The sequence below is a fragment of the Rhyacophila brunnea genome, unplaced genomic scaffold, assembly GCF_057557595.1.
Source record: "Rhyacophila brunnea isolate RB1 unplaced genomic scaffold, BYU_Rbru_1.0 scaffold_6, whole genome shotgun sequence".
NCBI lineage: Eukaryota > Metazoa > Arthropoda > Insecta > Trichoptera > Rhyacophilidae > Rhyacophila > Rhyacophila brunnea.
In genome coordinates, this window is record NW_028233276.1 from 30,609,422 (window position 1) to 30,634,800 (window position 25,379).

Sequence of the window (25,379 nt, forward strand, 5' to 3'; positions counted from 1 at the left end):
TTGAAAATACCGGATATAGTGGATTATTTGTTAGTTTGGGTTAGTTTAGGTTAGGTTAGGTTTGGTTAGGTTAAATTAACAAATAATCCAGTTTATCGGCTATTTTCAAAATATGTTTTCCAATGTATTCCGTATAACCGAACAGTACCAAATATTTCTCTTAAGAAGGTAAACTTCAAATAATCGCCTAGTATGGAGTCTTCGCCACTGACAAGCACATACATACACAACATAATACACGTATATAAATCCACATAAGAACATTCATATAAATGTTTTATATCAATACCATTACAATTACACCTTGGTGAGTTCACGTCATGGTGCCTGAAGTTGAAAGGCGAAACCCGGATCGCAAAAAACGACTCAAATTCAAATGGAATAGTACAAAACTTAAATCCATTAGAATTTTAATATATATGTATTATATATTACGAGGCATAAAATACTGCAGATTAATAATCGATACCTATATAATTAGCTATGTCATCAAATTATGTACGTATACCTATCAATTATAGATATTTGATATTATGCAACTATTATGTCTATGTTATGTAAATATTATTATTTCCTTAGCCTAATTTTTTTAAGTCGTGTTTCAGAAGTCGTGTTTAGCGATGTCGATTCCATGTAACATAATACATTTTATCCAATCGGCAAAACTTAACACACTTTAGCGAACGATTAAATAAATTAATAAAATATCATGCTGTCAAAATTTTGCAAACATTTTTTTGAAACATATTATTTGCATAACTTACAACTCGTGTGTAAAAGCTAATACCTAATTACATTACGAAATCAATAATGTACCCAGTATTAAATTGTAAACCGTTTTGAACCGTTGCGAAATGCAGAACAAAGAAAGTTAAATAAAAAAATCATATAAAAAATTGATAAAACATGTTTGTTCCAGTTCTGTGGGCGGTTTAGCACATGCGCAATTTTTATTTCCATCAATGCTAATCTTCACGGCAGCTAGATTCTGTTCCCGCTGCCCAAATAATAGTCAGACGGTTGGAAACCACCAAAGATCGGTTCATATCACAGTAAAGACTTACTTTTTTTCTTAACTTTCTTCTTTAAGCACTACGGTGCATGGTTGCAGCATCAGTCCCGTGCGGCTCCGTCTCGGGACGGAATGAGCACTTAAAATCACTTCTTTCAGACACGTTTAAAGCGTCATAGAAAGCGGCCGTGTATATCCACGGCTGTGCATATATGACGGGTGGTGGTGGGCACTTTAGTACAGACTTATAAAATAGAAATGCAAAAGCCAGTGGCCATGCCTTTACGGCCAGTTTTCGTTTATGACTCCAAATGCAAGAAACACAAAGTCCGCTGTGTGTCCTCAATTATTACCAATATCGAATGCGCATTGCGTTAACATGTGCACTTCCCATTATGTTTCTGTTCCCTGTTTCATGCTGTAAACCTTAACAAACTTTCATATGACGCGGAATAACAATATTATGTTGATAATCTTTCGTTCTATTTTAATATTTGGCATTGTTTTTATTTATTGTTAGGACACACAGGTGCATATTTTTTAATTGCAGTTGCATAATAGTTGTTTTAAAAAACACATTTCACAGTCACCACCCAGGCGCGCACACAAGTGGATTCGGGTCCGATTTTTGGGTTGTCACCGCGAACTCTTCCTTCTTCTTTCCTTGACGTTTCGGGCTCGTCACAGAGGCCATTCTCAAGAAATAAGATGAGAAGGAGTAAAAACACGACCCGAAAATCTATTACGATAGTGTTCACGCCATTAAAATAACAATACATACATATTAATAATAATATGATAAACTTATAATGAAATAGCCGCAATAGAAATGCTGTCCATGTTCGACACGATGCTAATTAAATAGATAGGTGGGGAATCATAATCATTATTTACATTTTTATAGGTATTACAGCAAAGCGGATTTATGAATGAAATTAAATTTATAAATAACTAACTAGATATTTGAATAATTACATAATATTTCCTAATCATTACAGAGGAATTTCAATATTTTCCTGTTGAATTACGATTGAATCATAAATATAAAATTTATTTATTGAAAAAAAACCACGTTACCTACCTAATGATAAAAAACTTGTTTTTGATAAAAGCAAAAAGTGAATTCCATTCGATTCTCCGGTCTTTTGTTTTCCCGTAGTTTGCATGAATATTTAAAATTCGAATGGTTAAATAAAAGATTTTAAAAATAGGTAAAACCATAGATAAATATAGCCGGTAAACGCTTTAAACTAAATAAAATTATAGAGTAGAAATTAAATTACTACGCAGCAGCGTCCTTGAACTATAACGGTGACCCTACTATGAAAAAGAAAATTATGTTTTGGTGCATCCGTCGAACCAGTGACGTTCCATTTTTAAAATATTTGGGATTGAACACATCAACACAAACTGATTATTAACTTACATAATATAAAAAGTGAATAATGTATACAGTAAATAAGAGTGAAAAGTTCAATTATAATATAAAAATGTCATGGGGCATATAGTTGCGTCCAATTACGTACAAAACATATATTTATCAACTGGTACGTATACATTAAAAAGTAAAATTAAAATGTTATGATCATTGATTAGACATAATTTAATATATTAGTAAAATACCGTTAATTAAAAAAAAAAACAGCAACAAACATAGACCCCTCAATTCAAACCTTTCCGCAAATGTTGACGTTGAAAAGCGTGCTGTCGTCGAAAGACCCCTCCTACCAGAGAATCGACGACGCCCTTCCTCCTGGGTTCCAAACCCAGTAAAATGGTTAAATTTATATTACTAACGTGCATTATGGGTTATCTCAAAATTACTCAATATAGTCTAATTTTTGAAAAATACTACTACCTATTAAAATACATTTTCTGTTCAAAATTATATGAATAATTTAATTTAAAAATATAAATCCTCATACACATTGAGAAAGAAAACCACGTTAGTGCATTAATGTGCATTTTGTGATTTACCTTGTTCAGATGGTATTTCCCAATTATTTCAGAATGGTATTTTTTGATTAGCCATAGTCGAAAACTGTAAAACTAGGGATGTGAAATGTGCGTGAACAATGTTTCTCATTTCTACGAAAAATAACATTTGAATTAGACCATTTTAAATATTCTCATATAAATATTAATTGTAAGTAAATATTTTTTACACAACTTTCGAATAGTTTTTATACGATGTTCAATTGTTCAAGTATGTCTTATACCTACTATAGAAATGTGTCTTAGTCAGGATTATGCATTAATACCATCGAATTAATTCGTATTCATTTAATTATAAATTATATAGCATGGCCATTATTCAGTTAGTGTGAACCAATCACCTGATACTATTGTTGGAAACAATTGATGTTATGAACGTATAGAATTGCAAAACAAAAATATTATTGTTGATTTTTTAATTATAATAACGACTCGATATTACAATGGAGTTGTTGAACTTCTCAGTAGTTGAACTTCCGTTGTCGTGAAATGTGTCATGTATGATAGATGAAATGCTGAAGTAAGAACCAAATTATTGGTGATTGTTTTACAAATTAAACCTGTTGGAACCAATGAGATTTAATGTTCGACAAATCTTTTTACAACGTTATAAAAGTATTAAAAATTATTTTCATACTTGAAGATTGTTTTTGTACTTGTCGACCCAATACTGTGTACACCCACGCCACTGTCAGAAGACGAAGGTATTATACCTGCACCAATCGTATACAAAAGTAACAAAATCTTTACACCAGTCGACATCTTTTAAATTCAACACAAGCGCATTCGAAAAATATTCATTTGATCTCAAAATATATCTTACGGTAAGCGACCTACGGCGTATTATATTGTGCCAAGGCAGAATGTTTGTAGTCAGACTTGTTCGTGTTTCAAAAGAAGCTATGTAATATACCGGTACTGGCTGAAGATGAAAACAAAAAGAGACACAACCATGGATACTACATACTAATTTATCATTCGATCTCGCTCTAAAGATGAAGCGAGACAACTAAAAAAACATTTTAGCGCCAAATGGTGGTGAAAAAGGTTTTTAACCAAAAAGCTTGTATTGTACTATATTTCTGAGTTCCCTGTGTACTCCTTTTAACTCTAAAACGTTGTATTATTTCATAAAATGCGGTTTATATAAACTTCACAATATCTAATTAAACCTAATGCAGTAAACTAGGTATTTATTTATATTACAAAAAGTTGAAGCTTATTATCTCGCATTGAAGTGGTTAGATTTCTTCACATCACTTCAGTTCAGTATCGTAAGGACGTTTGCGCTGGTAGGTTGTGTCGCTGACGAAAGTCTTATCAAAATTGCCGACTTCGTGGAATAAGTTATCGAACTTTGACAAACTATTTGTGTTTTATTAAATGAGATAATAATGTTTACAATATTGTTATTAGTGTAATCTTGCAAAATACTGTGTTTGTTTTAAAGTGAATATTCAATGAAAGACTGTTATCTTTGCATTCTGTCCAGTGAATAAATTCTCAAAAAACTTGTATTCTACAGTCAATGCAAAAGATTGTTTACAAAAACTTATATAAAGTGAACTTGGTAATTCTGTAGTGGTGATGTTTATTTGATTAAACTGTGGTTGTTTAATAAAATGACAAATCTGAAATCTGATGTTTATATTATAATAAACAAACTTTGACTCGAGTTTCAATTGAAAGTATAAAGGTAAGTGATCAGTTTTACCTTACCTATTATACCTATTTTTATGTCTGAACTTAACTCCTAATTAATTTAAAAACAATGTATACCTACTTACAATAAGTTGAATTAATTACGGTAAGTAAGTTATTTTATAGTATTCATTATCAGTTTAGTGTTATTTTGATTATGTACCTATTACCATTTTAAACATGCGAAATTGTCAAGTATATTGTTATGTTATAATTTATGAACTTATGAAATTATGAAAGTTACCTAATCGTATGATGATATTATTATTATGCACCTATGCATGGCCCCCACATCCTGAAGTGGGCCCTCAGGCTAGGATCTTTGGCGGGCCCCCCTGGACCTATCGCTAAGGATAAAGGCTCTGTCAAGCTCTATAGTAGCGTTTTCCAAATGGTGTAGGTACGCGGTAAAATTAATGTGTATATTTAGTGTTTTTTGTATATTTGAATATTTAATACATCCATATTTTGAATTATGGAGTTGTCGAGTATCGATATACAATTAAAAATAACATTATTGCAGGAAAATAAGGATTTTTTACTATTAAAGCAAATTTGTGATGTGTGTTTAACTCACTTATCTGGTCTGGCTCCTCCTGGGTCCGGGTCCCCAGGGTAGAGCCCTCTCAACCCCCCCCTTGTGGGGACCATGTACCTATGTATTAAGGAATGATATATTTACCGACCTCGAACCTGAGTATCAAAATTTGTTTTAGACAAGACAGATAAGTAGTTTGTTTTCATTGCAAATATTATAAAATGAATGAATATGTACCTATTTATATGAGTACGAATCATCATCGGCACTAGTCGTAGATCCACTACTCAGTGCTTCCCAAATGTATGGGGAGGCTGTAAGGCAGGGATGGCAAATATTTGATCGGCGTGCCAAAATAAGCAGTTTTTTTTTGATTCGTTGTGCGTGCCATTCCTTTTTAGGTGTAGGTACCTACACATGATATAATCTAAATCATATTTATTGGATATAAAAAAAAACAATTAGGTACATTGGTAACTAGGTATATTGTTTATTGAATACTTATATAAAAAAATGATACACATAAAATTAAAGAAAATAAGAAATATAAAAACATTTATCGGCTATTTTTAAAATTGTTTTCCGCTGTATTCCTGATAACCGAACAGTACCAAAACATTTATTAATAAACTAATTTTTTTTGAGGTCTTTTGTTTCATGTTATTTGTGAAGCTTGTTATAAGTATCAGGCCGATTTGTCGTTGATTGTAAATTAATACATGCTGCTGAATCTTCCTTTGTCAGTCTATTTCTAGTCTTTGAATGTACATGATTCAATATAGAAAAAATACTTTCACATTAGTACCTACCTATGTGGAAAAAATATGGTCAACAACGAGGGTTTTCCGCTATAAACGTTTTGAATATTTAAAAATAAAAGAAATTATTTTTTTTGGTGTGGCGTCGAAAACTTTTAGCGTGGCAAGTTGGGCACGCCTGCCACGTATTTGCCATAGCTATAGCTGCAGTAAGGGTTTCTGTGAGGGCCGCGAAATATTTCATTATAACTATATACATACATAGATAAATATTAGTAGCGGAGGTTGGAGGTAGGCTGTTAAGATCCGCCATAAATAGTGCACATTAAACTTTGTTAGTCAAACGTAAGTATGTGTTTTTATTTAACTAACTACAATTTACAGATGTGGTTAGTTAGTTTTTAAAAACCAATTTATTAAACCCAGCCCTAAACCAAATACATTATACATTTGTACTCACCTAGATAGGTAGTAAAAATTAATGCTAAATAAAGTTTTTGATTAGGTGGTGGTATGAAAGAGTTTGGGTAGCACTGAAGTCTGAACTATTGGACGAAAACCTCCGAGTATTTATTACACATTAATAATTAATACATTGTCGCTAAATTTATTTAGGCACCTAAAACTGAATCAAAACCTGACTTACCTAACACAACCTAATTATTTTTGGGTTACAATAGGTTAAATGTGTTTTCCGCTGTATTCCTCATAACCGAACAGTACCGATAGATACTATGTGGTTACTGTTCTTTACTTATTTTATTCGGAACAGTTCTTCGATCGCTTTATATCTATCGAGTACCTACTTATCATTCATGTGCGTAATGGTAGGCAGGTGCCTAGCTCTTGAGAACAGTAGGGAAATAAAATTTTCTAGTCAATAAGCCATTTTTTTAAAAATCTTATATCTCTGATAATCTTATTTATTATCGTGTAACGCTCCTCTTCAGTTCCACAAAATTTCACAATTGTCCTCGTATGGCCTGTGTTTTTGTCACTTTTCTACAAGTCAGTTTAGGTGAGTCAAAACTTTGATCAGCAATTACTCAAAACTACTAATTTCTAGTTGTAGCACTATGGAAATGGAACTGAGCCATCGATTTTTCCAGCGGTTTCTTTTTTGTAAACAAATGTAAACGAATCAGTAGAGTACCTAGTACTTAGGAGTCCTAGGACCTACCAATAATAGGTAGGTATAAAATATTACTATCCATTGATTTATTTACCGATTTTTTTGATACTTACTGAGTACTCGAGTAAAGATTGTAATGCCGGGTTTTCTGGAATAGTATGCTCGATCGCGGGACATTAAATTTTGCACACAACATATTTATGTTCAATGTTTGCAATTTGAATAAGAAATTATGCCAATAAAAAAAAGATACGTAACCTTTGCTGGCATGTATTTTTATTACGATGGATATTATGTCCAGGGATCGCCAACCAGTGGTCCGCGAGCTGCATACAGTTCAAATATACATCTTTTGCAGCCCAAAAATGGTTGTCTGATCTCACATAAGTGATATATGGAGATTGAAGAAAATCTACATTATTTTATATGTTGAAAGTCTGTATCTCTGCAGTTGGATTGTAAACACAACAAAGGTTTTCGGGTTGAGAATATTGTACATTTTTAACTGAATCTTCAACAAGATTAAGGTTTTTCGTAAAAAAGGCATCAACATACAAACGTTTTTGAACCCTTTTAATGTAGACATCAATGACATATCAAATCAACTAGTGTGCAAATTTTATAACTACAACATACTTAATCTTCTTTCTTCTTCTTCTTTCACCCTGTCACGTCCCAACATTGGGGCATAGGGCAAGCACAAGTTGGCGCCACTCGGTCCATCGCCGGCCACGGCGACGGAACCCTTGAGGCTGTGCCACAAACATACTTAATAGATTAATAATAATACATCTGCAATAATGCATTTTCTGTGATGAGTTTTAGAAAGAATAAATTTATTTGTTTTCTCGGCTGATTCGTTCGAACCAATGACATTATTAATGGACAACGCACTCAATACAGTAGCCAGCAAGTAAGTTCGCGCATAGCGACATTCGAACATGTATAGGTAGACGTCACGCAATTTCCATTATGCGATATCGCGCATCGGGAATTTATAGCAATATCACCTTTATTGTAATGGGGTTAGAACAGTGTTTATAGTGTCAACGTTCATTTGATCGAACCCGTTCGAACCGAACCATTCGGCAGACCCGACAAAAAGCATTGGGAATTTATAGCAATATCACCTTTATTGTAATGGCGTTAGAACAGATTATGCCATTCGGCAGACCCGACAAAAAAGTGAGTGTCATTTTTTTTCCAGATGTTTCGTCCATATTAATGTCATTGGTTCGAACAGTTCGAATCTGAACATCGGATTGTAGTAGATACAGATAATTTGGCCAAGGGAAAATGACCTCATAATACTGATTAGTTTGGATTAATCACATTTAGTAGGGTGACATCGAGTGATCCCATAACGTATATTAAATATACCTACTGTACTTTTTGTGATTTTTATGTTTACTAAAATAAATAATGTTTATTAATTTTGTTTCATATATTGTAAGTACTTAAATAAGTACTTACTTAAAATATTTCTTTATTTTTATCGGAATTATATTTTTTTACATTTCCATTTACATCTTGTGGACCATAAGTTTAGTCTGGAAAGGCCATTTTTTTACGATCTCGAAGTTGTAATAATATATGTACCTACACAAGCAAAATAAATATTATAGGTACTATGTAATTTTCAAAACAAATAGTCATAAAATGGTTGAAAAAGAAGTTAAATCACAATTTTAGTCTACATATTTGGATATGTATTGATTTATTTAGATCAGTGGCTCACAACCTTTTTATCGGTATGGTCAATTTATCAACTTTATAATTATTTTTTGGGTCGCACATGGATTTAGTGTCGTGGATATTATATTCTAGAGTAATATTATTTAAAAACCGATGCATACCTAGCAGATAATTCTAGTACTGACCTATATATTATTATGGCAGCACTAGTGTGATCGCTGACACTGCCTGTTAATATTGATATGCTGGCTTTGTCAATAGTAAACATTTTGATTTCCGCTTCAAGCCCAATAATTGTACGTATATGTATATCAATGATATATAAAATTGCAGCATAATACACTTAAATAATTAACAGATGAAAGCGTTTTACATCGTTTCAGTGACTTAATATCGGTTATTACCTATATCGATACCCTACTTATATAGGGAAACAACTCAATATTTCAAGGTTTTGAGTCAATAACGCCATTCACTGTAGAAAGATATTTTCTTTATAATTCAATAAAAAAAAAACAAAAATATCAACGGGCCATCGAATAACCCTTCCTAGGATTAACCATTAACGGGAATGCCTGGTTTGATTATTGATTAAACTGTAAAATTTCGTTGTGCATTGCTATGTTCATTTGAACCAAATAAAAATAAACACATTTACTTCAAAAATCTAGAATCAAAAACATTAAAATGAATTTGTAAAAAAAATTTAAACGCCATTATCTTTGAACAAGGTATTTTGAGTTGTTTCCCTATAGAACTAAGGTTTCGATATTACATTATATTTCAATTAGTGGGTCGCATTAAATAGTATGCAAGGCCGCTGGTTATGCATCACTGATTTAGAAGCTACCCAATATCCTCCAGATATTATATATTTTTATTTTATTTCTGGTGAATATCTATTATAATACTTATGAAAGCTAATCGCAGGACTCAGGATTGCGAGATTGTAAACCCCTAATGGTAGGTAATTGAATATTAGTAGTCAATAGTAAAATAAATCCGTATTCTCATGACGTCATTAACGCAATAGGTCTATTATAAATTTTGATCATACTAATATTTTAATAAAATATATCTCACTAGTCTTTAAACATTTAAACGTTTTCACTTTTCACGATTTACTGTTTATTCAATATTGTATCTACCTACATACATAATACACATACCTAACAGATATGAGCGATTGGATTTTTAATATATTTCCGGGTCCTCATTCTATGCATATGCATACACCTGTATAACACCTGTTTTCAATGATGTAAGTAACCACATTTTTATTGAAACGAAACCAAATAAAAAGATCCGATGTAGAATGACGTACCTATACTGATCATTATTTGATTATTTAGAAATGCATGTATTTTGTGTGGATAATTATTTTATTCTAGTCACTGGCTTACACCAGATACTCTCGCGCTATATCGTTTCCAAGAACCCTTCACTCATATATTATATTTAAGGAAATCTTCATCAATAATAATTTACATTAACTCGACATACATGGACAATAAATTATTTATTATGAAATTGGAATTGGTCAACCGTTACTAAAGTTAATCGTTACATTACCTGCATTTTGTTGGCCTTTCAGCTTATTCATTTGTAGTAAAGTATAAATTTAGTGTAGGTACTCTGAGATTATTGGGAATTGAGATAAAAACATATTATATATTATACACATAGCTAAATGAGTATACAGTGGCACTATGGGCACGGTAAAAGCGGCTTGCAGATGTAGTGGTATTGTTTGCTAGTATGTATTGCAACAGCATTGCAACAAATGATAAATTCCTCGAATCGTCTATGGTGTGACTGCATACTGATTTCCCTATAAAATTAGTGTTTTTTTTTTAATATAGCTCGCAACAACATTTTCAGTGGGTAATGTATCTCATGCGACAAATATTTTCTTTTGCTATTTCTAACCATGCTTGTTGAATTGAGAATAGAGACCACTGATTTAGATTGATATTCACGTAAAATCGCAAATAACAGTACTTACGTAAATAACTACCCAAAACAAACCGCTATTTTCTGATTTAATTGACAAAACAATGCTGCCAATGCAAAGAATATTATGTTATATTTTATTGTTACTGACTCAACCATACTAGAATCGTTCTAGCTAGAATAACTGACTTATTCATTCTCAGCTGCTGTCAAATTTTGTAATGAAATAGTTCATAATATATGGTTATTTTTAGATATAGCCAAACTCTGATTCACCCTAAATATCTTCCTCTCTACAATATTATACTTGGGATTCGAGAGTTTCCCGACGGGAATTCTCTAGAAAATTTCGAGATTTTCCATCCAGAATCTCGAGAATTGAAATTTTTAACATTTCAGGAAATCCCGGATCTCGAGAATCTTTTCTCGGGATTCGGGATTTCTTTATTGTCATATATGAATTGAAAAAACTATTTTCTATATGAAAAACGTTCAAAGACTGATCGGGGCATTTAACACAAATAAGCCAACGTCGACTCAAAATGAGCGCAATTTTTGCAACATCAGGGAATTTTGTGTCTAAAAAGCGTACGCGATTGTGAGACGCAGCGATTGGCAGTCTGTGTTTTTTGAAATTCTATTTTAAAAGTAATGTTTTCAATTATTTTTTTTCCTATTTCTATTTTGTTTTGTCTTCTTACATGAATAAAAAAAAATCATATTTTTTTGAAATTTGTCTGTTTTTACACTGATTTTAGGATTTTTACAGGTTTCTTTTTTAAATTTCCCGATATCTCGAGAATTCTTTTCTGGAAATCCGAGAATTAAAAATTTCATCATTTCGGGAAATCCCGAATCTCGAGATTGAGATTTCCTTGGGAAATACCCAACACTAATTATACTGACATATAGGGGTTGAAAATATCAATACCGCTTTTTCGGTATTACTTTATATTGAATATCAGCATTAATTAAAACATATTATTATCAAGATAATTCTTTCACAGCACCCTATTTATTATCAGTGCTATCAATTTTTCCGCATGAAGTTAATTAAAATTTTAGAAGAATTACAGAAATCGACAAGATTTTTTAACTTTTGACAAGTTCCAGCCAAAACCAAAATAAATATGTAGCTGATTTTTTTATTAATGCATATTTTACTTTTATCGGGTGCTTCAGTCATTTGAGAGTATAGTTATGAAGGTGATTGACTGTTTTATCTGCTTTATTAATAACGAAAATAACGGTATTTCAGATTTTTAAAACCGGTATCGATGTAAAGTGGAATCCCGGTTTTCGGTATATAGGTATTGCAATCCCTATATATTAATAACTTTGTTATAAATCGCGGTCAAAGAAGATATTTACAAATATCTTCTTGTATGACACGACGATTATTCGGTCTACAAAACATTCTTTCATATCGGCTACTTTCTTTTGGCTGTCTCGAACGAACATAATGTGTGTGATGTTGATGTGTAATGGACTATGTAGTGATGTAGTCTGTAGTTACTCAGCAGTACTGGTGTTACTGCTTTTAATTCAAAATACGGCATGATTGATTGACCGCAATAAAAATGCAGCAAATTGTCGGATTCGATACACCTTCAGCTGTTCCGGACAGACGATTTATGACCTGTGATTACCTCGTGCGATTCTTTGAATAAATTTACCGATTTCGAGAGAAATTCTGTCAAAACATGTTGCTTATAGATTGGATACTTGTAAATCTCAACATATAAAATACGTACCTATATGTAGAACTGAATGAGCTTCGGAAAGCACACATCGCCGTCATTTTGACGGTACCTCCTATCTAACATTTTTGTAGAAATTGATATTTTGCTTTATCTCAATAATTGATCATAATATGTGCTCGACAAATCTGATGCTTCTAAAGGCTAATCACATTGGCAGACGCGCAGATCCAACGAGATCCAACAATCCACGCCGACCGTCGTGATCGACGTCTTCACACTATAAGCAATTACACGTAACGATTCGATCGCGTTGGTCCTTGCTTTTGATTGGTTTAAAATAAACATTGCTATTATCAAAAAATATAATTTAACCGAAAACTATTTCTTCGTTAGATTGGTGGCTACACTGAACAGTTTTTCTGCGCAATTTTACGTCAAAACTCAGCTGTCAAACCTAGCGGGCGCGTATTCGGATATTTTCGTACGTTCTCGGCAATCTTCGCTTGGTAATGAATGTATCGTGACAGACAGAAATAGAATTTGTTCCAATTTGCTCACGATCGCTCACAATCCCGGAAAACCATAGATAATAGATTTTGGCAATCGTGGCAGACGATCGGACCAGACGCAATCTGCCAATGTAATTTGACCATAAGAATATAACATATTATTATTTGCAAATAAATTGGACTACCTAAACATATATCAGCGATAGCGAACCTATGGCGCGTGCGCCTCGTTTGGCACGCGGAGAAATTCTGTTGGCACATGAAAGAATTCTAGAACTATGTAAAACTTCAAACGCTGGCATGTATATCATCCGTGTTTTGTTTTTTCTTTTTCTGGAATGCAGTTGAATTAGATTTAGGATGGAGTTATCGGTTTTCTATTATTTTTGGACGAATAATGCGGTTAACTTGGTCGACACATAACAAATATCGACTTTGATTCTGGACGGAATCCCTTAATTCGGCGGGTGATGTTTTTCTGGGAAGAGCGAATTTAGCTTTGGACGGAATATTTTTGTTGTTGTTCCCAAAACAATATTTATAGATACATATTATTTAAAAGCTGTTGTCTAAAAACTTTTTGATAACATTTGTTAAGAATTTTTAAAATGTTTTTTTTTATTCCGCCATTGAGGGATAAAAATATGGAAATATATTGACAAACATTTTAATTTTGACACTGGTCTGTGGTAGCTTCAGGGTCGCGCCCGGAGGTAACTGCTGCCCGCCCGAAATTTCTGACTCCTCCAAATAAAAAAAATATTTGAAACGTGACAGACGACAGAAATGTAGAAGCAATTTTATTATTTTCTTGTCATCAAAATATATAGGTATTAATTTTTTATATATTTTACCAATTAAGTAAATAATAATTATAACATTTAATAATATTTTTAAATAATATAAATATAAATAAATGGTAAAAATGTTTTTTTCGTAATTTTGTCGCCCCCTGAGTCCTGCTGCCCGGGTGTTTCGCACCCCAAACACCCCGTTTGACGCGCTCCTGTGTAGCTTTGTGGATATTTCTTGCATGTAAGTATAATATAGTGATTTTGTATTACATTAAGTAGCAAGTACGTGCCTACTTACTTTGTCTTGGATGGAATATTTTGCCAACATATTATGGATTTCTCTGCTTGAGGCTCTGCCCACTTTAAAGTATTTTTTTTTATTCAAATTTTAATTAAAAAGAAATCATTCTATGAGTACAATGACCGTATGTTTTTTTATGCACAATGTTTGTGCCCACATCATAAAAATATGCACGGAGTATGATTCGCATCGCATCATCCTAATTATTACGTGAATTATAATTTTATAACATACCTAAATAGATTTTACAATTTAAAATGAATTGCGAAGGTTTTTACGTTGTCATAAATTTAACGAATAGATAGAATAGATCGCGGGCACGTAGTATCCTGTCACGTGAACATTTGGTATTACTGTCTTTTTTACGTTCATTATAGTAAACAATGTAATTGTATATGTAATAACCAGAGCGTTGGAGCAGATCCTTTTTTGAGTTGCTCCGCTCCGGGACCTAATGCTTGCTCCGGCTCCGCTCCGGGTAAAAGTTTTAATAAAATATTATATGTAAGTATATAAATGTTAAAAAAAAAGTAAGTAGGTAAGTACTTGGTTTTAAAATAATCGTCATTTTCATTACCTATTAATTCTATTAAACAAATTGTCCGACAGCAAATCGTCTGTCATTATTTGCCCTTTCTGTCAAAAAGTGAGGTTATTTATCACTCGGCAGTGTTGCCATATTTTAAATAATTCCAGTGCTGCAAAGTGTCAGACTATACTATTGTCATCGGATTTTAGGACGAAATTTTAATAAAAAAAAAACATCCGGAGCAGTGGAGCACTTCAAATTTTCGGTGCTCCGGCTCCGCTCCTGCTCCGGGTAAAATCACATTTCTTCAGTGCTCCGTGCTCCTGCTCCGAGCTCCGCTCCTTTAATTCTATAAATAACTATAATTCGCGTTTGTTTTGATCACATTAAAATTGTAGATTTTTAATGTTGCATACATTTAAGCGGTGCTTACCATAATTGTAATGAAATATAGTATCGTATAGTTAAGTATAGTACTATATAGTAGGTATGGTTAGCAACACTACCTCTTAACAAAATATCATAAATATTAAGTGTAAAGTAGAATACAAAATTGATGTCTATATTATTACGAAAGAACTTAATATGACTAAATATTATGAGAGTAAAGAAAATAATTACAAGATAAAAAGAACTTTTTATATACCACGTTTTTAAATTTTCTGTTGAATCATATAAACTTGACAATTCTATGTATTAATAAATACTTTTTTTGTACTTGATAGAAATACTGAATAAAATATAGAATACTGAAATGTCATTTCGACATTCCATATTGATTTCCATAGTAACGCACGTATATATTAATAATTTAGTTGCTAGGACCCCCTTAGTAACCAATAATAGTGAATTGGATTACGGATTTCTTCCGAAATAACTTTCCATACAAAACTGAATTAACTGAAAATGAATTCAAGTCTGCTTAAAGATGGCTAAAAGTATTCAAAGAATGCATTGCCGTCGTGTTCTGATATATTCTAAAAGTTTCAAATGTCTAGCTAGTCGGGAAGTTAAGTTCGATCGTCCAATACAAATCTTGGACAAACAAGAAAAAATTTGTACTTGACAAACATGAATACGAGCTAATAAAAACGTGGTAAAATAAGTATGATTATATTTATGCCTGCAGCGCTGATCAGTGATCAGTGACTGATCAGTGATCACCAATAATTATTAACAACAATACAATCAATCCACTAATTAAATTATGATTACCGATTAAATGATATCGTTGGTATTATATTATTATACCTATACGTATTTTAATAAAGAAACACCACAACGTTTCCCATTTACTTAAGTTACTTTCGTGGAATGCAGGTAATTAAATCATGTGTGATTGATGGTCAAGGTTTCCATATACACAATCTAAAGAGGATACGAATCACTGACTGCTATAATGTATGTAGGTATATCCATAATATTATAGTTCTTTTATTTCTTTTTTCAATTTTTTAATTATTAATTACAGCTTACAGACATTGTTGGATTGATTATCAGTATAAAAAAAAACACAGAGCTTAAGAGTAAATGATATTTTAAGATTACTTCAATATCAAAAGGTACATATCAACCATTTCGATATTGTGATGCTAATCTGCACACATATTGTTTCATATTACAAAGTATGCATTAATGCAATTCTCGGCAACCTTTGCAGAAGACTATGGGCCACATTCAACTTTTAGTTTTAATAGTGAGTGTGAAAAATACGTCTTATCAATTTTTTTGTTTCAATATGAAAAAATACAGAAATATTCAAAGTACCTACGAGATAATAATATGAAGCACAAACAAACATGATTTATAAAAACGGTAGGTACTAAACGTGACTTTTGTAGCTGTTTTTCCTTTAGCTAAATTATTTATATTGACGTTAAAACCTGACGTGCAAAGTGGAAGCTTATTAGAAAATGTGTTCTTTTTTCAAACTTATGGCTGTAAACGTGCTTGTTGGCAAATTATTTATTATGTTGTGATTCCAAATTTATATTAAAATGTAGTTGATGTGGTACTCATTGATGTCTGCATTTAAACGGTTCAAATATATTCCCATATGGTTTTTTTTTTTACGAAAATCCGTAAATATTCAATCAGTGTATTATATAAACTGATGTAGATTTTAGATGATATGTATATAAAAAAAAAATATTAAAATAATTCAGCATACGAATCGGATGTCATATTATTAGTATGGTCTGCCTGCGGGCTTCAGTTCCCGTTCACTATATCAATCCGCAAATCTTAAGTTAAAACATATAAGTACATATAATATGTACCTATATACTTAATACTGATAAGATAAAATAATAAGGTTCTCAGACAAAGAGATTGAAGATAATTATGTGAATGTCTTTCTATTAGCATACTTAATTTCTGTCAGCATTTTTCTACTTTACCAATATTTTCATTTAAAATTAAATCACTATAATAATAAACCATTCACACAAATAACCATAATATAACATCTACCTATGTAGTTAAACGTGGTTTCAATAGATGCCATACTTTAAACTCGTTTCAAATGCTTGGGGGTGCAATAATTTGTGTTTCCATATTACTTCCTGTTTCCCTGGCAGATGTTTCTTCTTAATATTATAGTATCTAAATATAAAATTACCTACATACATTATGAATTATAACGGTCCTATTGCAGTTTGTGTTTTTGAAATCATTAAATTATTGACAGGTGTTAACCTTTTTGAAAAACGACGCGAGAAATTAATTGTTTTTGTCTGAAATCTATTCAAAGACCCTTCTTGCCAAAAAACATTTAACTTTAAATCGCCTTGGGCCAATGATCAACACAATAATCTTCGTTGATTTCGTACAGAATTTGAAGAAACGTTTAAAACACAATAAGGATATTTCGTAAACAATTAATTATCGTAAGTACCTATAATAGGTAACCAAAGATTTATAGTAGGTAAGTACCTCATTAATTAATTAATTATCTTGCAAAAACTAGTAGGTACCTACGGGGTGTTTTGAATTTTACAAGAATTATGAGCTTATTGATTCTAGCCAAATAGCGTTGAGATATTTAAAAAAACGCCGATATTGAGAATAGTCTTTAGAGCCGTTTGTAACGAAGATGGTACATGATGATGAGGTAAGGAACAACCACGACTTTTGTGTGTTTTTACTATGATGACCCTGTTGTCTCATACGTGAAAGTGGGGCGACTCAGTTGAGCAGGGGGCCATGTCTCAATAATGGAAGTCACCCAACCACCCAAAAAGCTCTTCCTCAGTGAGAACCGTAAGGAGAGAAGAGGGTTGGGAGTATTGGCATTTTTTCTCATTTTAGATGGTGGGGGTGTAGTACCTAAAGCATTAGACGACGCACTAAATTGCGAATTACGATGGTAGTGCTAGTTATTGACTATTTTCGGATGGAAATTTCAATTTGTATATTTCGTTCAAATCAATTATCGTATCACCATATTATATTTTAATATGAAACAATTATTATTTTATATAAACAATACAAACAGCTATAACTTGCACTACGATTGAAATTTATAGTTTCGTATCACGGCCCGACTATAGAGAGAGATTTAGAAATTTTTCATACCTAACCAGAACTCTCATATAGTTAGTTGATCTGGCGCTACTTGCTATTCAGTTCCATGCCCGACTGCACAAACGTTCTCCAGGAATATCTATCCCGAGCTCTCTCTTCATTCACACTCAGCCTCTCTGCGTCCCTATTGACGTTTTCCGTTCATCTCCGCCGGGAGCGGCACAGAGGTCGAGGTCCTACAGGGACCTTCATAGACATTATGATAATAATATGAATTTAAGGTAGAATAGTAGATATGTCAAACACAATACTATAAAAATAATGCTACTCATTGCATAATATAAATAATAACAGTAAACTGTTTAAAGTGTATCAAAGTTATGTAAAACAGTGAATATGTATATTATACATTAAATTAAAGTTGTGTAGTGTTGTTATTGTCCATAAAATATAATCATGTAGGGATCCTCTCCATTAGTCCCAAAGGTAGAGCCGACCCTGGTCAAGAGACCTAGATTTCGATGTTCGACTGTGTTGAGAGACCAGAGGTTGCAGCAAAGACAGCGATACTTGATTTAAGCTTATTCATTGAGTATCCAAAGTCAATTAACCATCAGTCTTTAACGCCAATATCTTCTACTAAATAATCTAAATAGTGATTATTTTACAGTTAACCTGAGAACCTGCCAAACGTATTATTATTTCTAGATAATAATTATTTGCATAATATGTGTAGGTAATGAAACTGATGAATGCAATGGCTTGGTGTACTAGGGTCTTGGACAGAATAATTGATTTGTCATTAAAATTAAGCGTGTTCATGTTGTCAAAGGCAGTAGACTGTATTTTTGCCGCTGAATGTGATACCCGTGTACATTTTTTGCCAGGCTAATCAGGTTATATACTTCTCGCACGCAATAACGCCATTAATAAAATGATTTTGTGCCAATTTATATGCAAGTCTCAAATAAAATATAATATTAAAAGCTAATCGAAATTGACTGTGGGCATGCTGCAGTTGTAATAATTTTATTTCGAATAAGGTGGTTTAGTAGTAATTTTAAACACCTTTTATCAGCGTTTTCCAAATGGTTTCCGCGAGGGTTGTCAGTTTTTGTAAGATATTCGATCTCGGTGAAGTCAAAATATTTATATGATTTTCTCAAAACTGGGTGTTTGTGATTATTTCTCTTATGTTACTAAATACACTACTGTTTCAATACACTACTGTCGACCTCGTGGCCTGTTGTAGTGTAGAAATTAAAAAAAATACGTATGTTTGGTATTGTACATTATTTGCATGTAAACAGATTTGCGTAATATTCATAATTATAAGTGAATTATTATTATTACATACTTGGCAATTTATCGATTATTCTTCCGTATCAATAGCATCTATGGACTGCATGCCATTATGTGGAGATATGTGCAATCATCATACTACATATCATTCTTTTGCATTCATTAGTCTGGTGCCTCGTTAGAATCTTCGAACTTCGGCAAGGGTTGGCATATTTTCTGTATTATCGATTTCGTTTAACAAAAATTTCATGGTTATCCAAAATGTTATATTATCTTCCAGATATATTCATAAAAAAATTTAGTACGTTTACCACTCCGACAATAAAACGGAAATATTCCAAATTTGAAAAATAAAGTATGTACACCATCTCGTAAGGCACATTTGTTTTGCCCCAGATTTGGAGAAAAATAAATCCTTTCCAGTGACGTCCCTAGATAAAATGCCGCCTTATTTTTTATACATTATTATTATCATCCTTTCATGAGTCCAATATCTAAGAAATGTGTTGTATATGGATACATTACTAACAAAATATCAGACTAATTATTCGCAAATCTGCACGTGTCGTTTCTGGTCACCAAGGACGTCGAAAAGCAACAGAAATAAACTAGATATCGCAAACTGACGAAACCAGTGAGCTGAGTTTTTTAATGGAAAAATATTTTCGTTATTACTAAGTTTAGATAGCTGTTTCTATAATATATTCCAAATGATTTTGCTCGATTTGCCGCCCTTCGAGTAACTGCCGCCCCCAAGCGACGCTCAATCTGTCTACCCCCACGGGACGTCACTGATCCTTTCCAACTTATTCGACTATCATCCACGTTTAAGTATCTATGTAGGTACCTAAAATATATAATACCTACTATTGGTTTCGATATGTTGCTCAAAATATAAAAGGGTTCCAAAACTAAAATAAATTGTGGAACACTGCCTTTATTTACAAATCTGCAATCTACAAACGTATGAACAAAATAGTTTGATGCTTTGGGGAATTGTAAGTAGGTATGAACTGTCATTAGTAGTGTATGTTTTTGTTATAATCTTATTACTAGTGACATAAGAACATCTAATAGATAATAATGGCACCAGTTTAAAGTAAACATTTCGTAATGTAAAACACCTGATACAATAATTTTGTTTTGTAGCAAATTTTCGTTGAATTTAACTCAATAATATTTTTTTTCAATTGAAATTGATGTACACATTTATTTGCTAACTTCGTAATACTAATATAGGTTCTAATCACTATCCGTATAGCTTCAGCAGACTGAGTAGGTTTAACATATTTGAAAAAAACACAAAACAATTATGACTTCACTAAAGATATGACATCGAAACATAAACTCTCATTAGGTATCAGAAAAGCATTGATATAAAAGTGTCGGTTAAAAACGATCAATACCTATATGGCATCCATATGTGTCTTTTTTTTATTAACCATGCCCTTGCTTTTTCATATAAGGTGGTATCCCTAGGTGTTATACGAAAGCTGAACAGTGATCACTAATGAATAATGATTATATGAGGAATATCAGCTCATAAAGTTTCTTGTAATGATTTTGTCACTATTTCATCAGATCTAAATGATTTTTTTCCAAGTAATCCGTGTTAATGTCAGTGAATTTGATAATGTTAGTGAGCTTCCGTTAGGTATGTTTAAAAGGGTCATAAGCGGGGTTGTACATAATATAAACTCGTCACGATTAAACACGTCGAATTTGTCGATGTGATTTTGTTGTCGTTCACAAAATAAAAATAACTTGATGTACCTACAGCCTCACATAGTTTTGGTAGAAAAAACATTTGCTTGTGGCATGTAAAAAATTAACTCGACATGGGCTGTAGGTAGAATATCAAAATGTTGCATCGGCGCATGTGCAGATACTGTTTTTCATTCGTTTTGGCTAGCCGCGTGACATCACTGTCCAGGAATGAACTCGCCTTTGTTCACGGAAGAGAGTTGCAGCATCGCCGGCAGTTGATTTGTGACCATATCCCAGTGAGACGACTTTTTATGTGCGACCGGCCTAAAGTTCCAAAAAGACAATCAGATTTAGAGGAGACATCAATATTGAGTTTATTTCATTTACTTGGCTTTATAAAGATCCATTAATGCCTTCTCGTGAGAGTTATTATACTATAATTATTCAGACAAATATTTCATTGGTTTTCGATTCATATGACAGTAAGTATCACATATTTATTCCGAAAGGCTCATCTACAATTGGAATAAAAAGTATCAAATCCGCACGATATTATTCTGTCAATTTTTATCTTATAAAAACGAAATAAAAAAGCTAATTTATTATCTCAATCCTTTCCTTGCGCCGGTTGTAATAAAATCGAAATCGAGTGTATAAAAACTGTGATCCAAATTTATGATAATTAAAATGAATTTTAATGTAATATGTTTATCATTGTATTATAATATTATAAATTATAATAATATGTTAATTTAATGTTAATCACAGGTTAATAATAATAAGAAATTATGTAAAATTCATTACGTCAGAATTTGATTTTTGAATTTGATTAATTTTTATCATTGTGCTATTCTCATTAGTTGCATCTCTAAAAAGTGACTATGTATTTGGTATAGTTCAATCGCATTGTTTGGTAGTGCCAGAGAATTCTAATATATTTATAGAGAAAGGACAGATTCTTTTGGCATTGTGGCCATGACGAAATCACTTTGGAATGGTGTTAGTGTCTATGTCACTTGAAAGTAAATGTGACACCTAAATGTTTCGCCTGGACTGACTGAAGAATCTGACACCATTCTGCCTACATATTCATTTCAATCGTTTCCTAAAATTCCTGGGCATTTAAAACCTACGAGACGAAACCCATTATTTTATGTCATCATCAGTCTGAGTCTACACTCGACAGTTTTCTCGGTCCCTAATTCTTCTATGGCTGCATTTTCCGAACTTGATAAGTCGACGGCCCTGTGGTCGTGTATCACATCGCGTATCCTTGTCTGTCGTCTTATGGCCTTTCCGCGTTGTGCCCATCATGCATCTACCCATGCAACATTGCGCTATTTTTAATTGTTGGATTTCTCTTGTTTTATATATTATATTGACCTTTTAGGCACAATGAATATTATTCGGACGCCAAAATATGTTCCGTGCCAATTGGGTTCTGATAATAATATTGTCAATAAACATTTGATTGACGTAGTTGTTAACCCGCTCGATTTGAGTGACATTGATGAAACTCGCTTTTGAGTCAGCATAGCAGTTCTACTTAAACCTACTTAACAGCCTACTACCACTACCCCTATTAAGACTACAATTTGCAAATGGTGCTGGTCACTGGTATAGTAGATATAGTAGATACCAGTGACGGAGGGTGGTGGTAGGTTATGAGGTAGACTATGTCAGCTCTTAACATCCTACCTCCACCCTTCGCCACTGATATAGGTATGCATAGCTACAAGAGAACAGATGAGATACTATTATTAAGCACCTAGTAAGCCAACCGTGTCCTTGGATGATGAACACTTTCTTTCCTTACCTGTTTAATCCGGCATCTTATTTCCGTAATAAGTAAATTTATCGTAATTCGGCACAGAATTTCATTCGTAAATTAGACTTGTTCCATATACTCAAACCTCGTTTTGATGGCAATCTTTTAAACTTACTGCTAATAGCTTTAATCGTTAAATTAATCTTACTATTTCACACTCAACTTTTTGTTACTTGAGCTATTTTTATTTAATCAGCGAATTATTTTCCTTATTTTTATCTCAATTATATTTTTATTATATTCGTGGCAAATGGCTTACTTGAATAAATACTACGTTTTATAACTATTTAGATTTATATCAAGAAAAATATTAGGCCACGGGGCCACCACAAAACATTCTGGATTCATAAATACCATACTCAACAGTGTTGCCAATAAGCTCGGAAAAATCGTGTTTTCTTTTTTTCGACCATGTCCGATCCTTAGGATCATATGGGCCTCCACAAAGTGGAGGTTTTGTATTAAGACAATACATCAGTGAAACGGCAAATAATTTTCAACTATAGGCGCGACGAAATTTTGGACTCGCTGGCATTCGGAGAGTGAACGTCGAGGTGTGAATACGTCAATTTGTTTCGTGATGGCGACGGGGGTATTAATTCTTAAATCGTGTAAAGATGACTTAAAACGTTACCCATTTACTTGAAAAAGAAAACATGTCAATGAATATATTATTATTGTTACTAATAGAACAATAAACAGAACATTAAATGGACGCATGTTGGATTTATAGGACACATTATATTTCGTTCGGCATGCGTTATTTGCACCCGCAATCAACGCATCGCCTAGCCACGATCTTTTTAGACCATGCCTCAATTGAGGTATAGCCTTAACAGATTTTGTTTTTACGAGAAATGGATGTCAGCCACTTGCTCAACCTATTAGGTCCATACTCTGACTCATACACAAATTGAAAAACAATATGTGTACTTGCCAGACACAGGATTCGAACCTGGAACCCACGACGCTATAGTCCGACGCATAAGCCGCGCGGCCATCGTGGGGGTGTCTATCGTGTTTTACAACTAATAAAATAAGTAAATTTTCGATAAAAAAAGTTCGATGCAGGTAAGAAGTTTAAAGTTTAGTCATCATTTTATATGAAAAATGAAAATGAGATCAACAATATTGATTTTCAAACAAATCTGGTATACTATCATAGCTTTGTTAATGTTATAAGCTGTTTGCGATGTTAAAAAAATAGATTGATTGAAAACTATATTCCTGGCAAGAAAAATGTTAAGTTGGCAACGCTGGACTCATTCGCTCGATGCTTGGCACATTTCAGTTTTCCAGCTTTCTCAAAGATATCTGCAAATCGAAATTCCATTCTGTTCTCATTGTCCTGCGGTAATTTTCCCACCCTTATAAAGACAAACGAAAAGTTTAAAATGAATTTACAACTTTACGGGAATTCGCTAAATAAATAACCCAGAAACAAAAGGTAGAGCGAGTCTTCCGTGATGTGAGACAATTTGTCGCGGAAAATGGCGGCCGGATATACGACATTACATTGAAAACACACCTCGTTCCCTTTATAATCGCTCTCAATTATTTACGAGAATATTATAAATTATAACAATTTGCCAGCGCCGTTAACGACATTCTTGTTAACGCCTTTTTTGGACATCCACACGCACTCTCCCGCGGATAAATATTTAAATAAGCGGAAAATAATAATTATTACGAGCATTATGAGCAGGGCCGCCATAATGCATTTCGATACTCTTCGATAGCGGAATCAATAAACCGCCAAAATTTAAAAAAAAGTGGAAATGGAATGATTCATCACGATATTATTAAGTGTTACTTGATCTGGAATTTACCCATCATAATGATTTTAAAACAGAGTTTTTATTATATATGTAGTAGGTAAGTAAACGCGATAACAAAAAAATGTTTCAAAACCTTCATTATTTTAATGTGTTAAGGTAGGTAATCATTTTTTTAATTTTTGGTAATAGGTAGATCATTTAGTCGAGGCCATTCGGAAAATTTCGGAAACGTGCAGAAAATATGCAAAATCAAATATCAATAAGAAAACCGATAAAAACTCTATGCTAATAATATATTCACCTTTATTAATTAAAATAAATTATAGTAATTAATCATTTCGTATGTTTCAATAAAAAATACTACATTACAACTAATCTGAATACTTTTGATAAAAAAGATAATAAATTATCATTATTATACTAAGGTCGGGTGTATATACACGTTTCATAGACAACGAAGATAAAATACCGATTTTCTAACTTGCCGTCTACAAGCAAATCAATTTACCTAGACAAACAAGTAAAAGTAGCCGAAAAAAATATTTTAGACCAGGGGTAGTCAACCTTTTTATACCTACCGCCCACTTTTGTATCTCTGTTACTAGTAAAATTTTCTAAC

The 25,379-nt window shown here is 32.7% G+C and overlaps 1 protein-coding gene across 1 annotated transcript in view; it reads left to right on the forward strand.

The window, feature by feature from the left end:
- Positions 1–4,275: 4,275 nt before the first annotated feature.
- Sema5c (Semaphorin 5c) overlaps positions 4,276–25,379 on the forward strand; it is a 459,820-nt gene continuing 438,716 nt past the window's right edge. The window contains exon 1 of the mRNA XM_085957163.1: positions 4,276–4,703. The gene's annotated coding sequence lies outside the window, so the exon portion shown is untranslated. The remainder of the gene's footprint in view (positions 4,704–25,379) is intronic.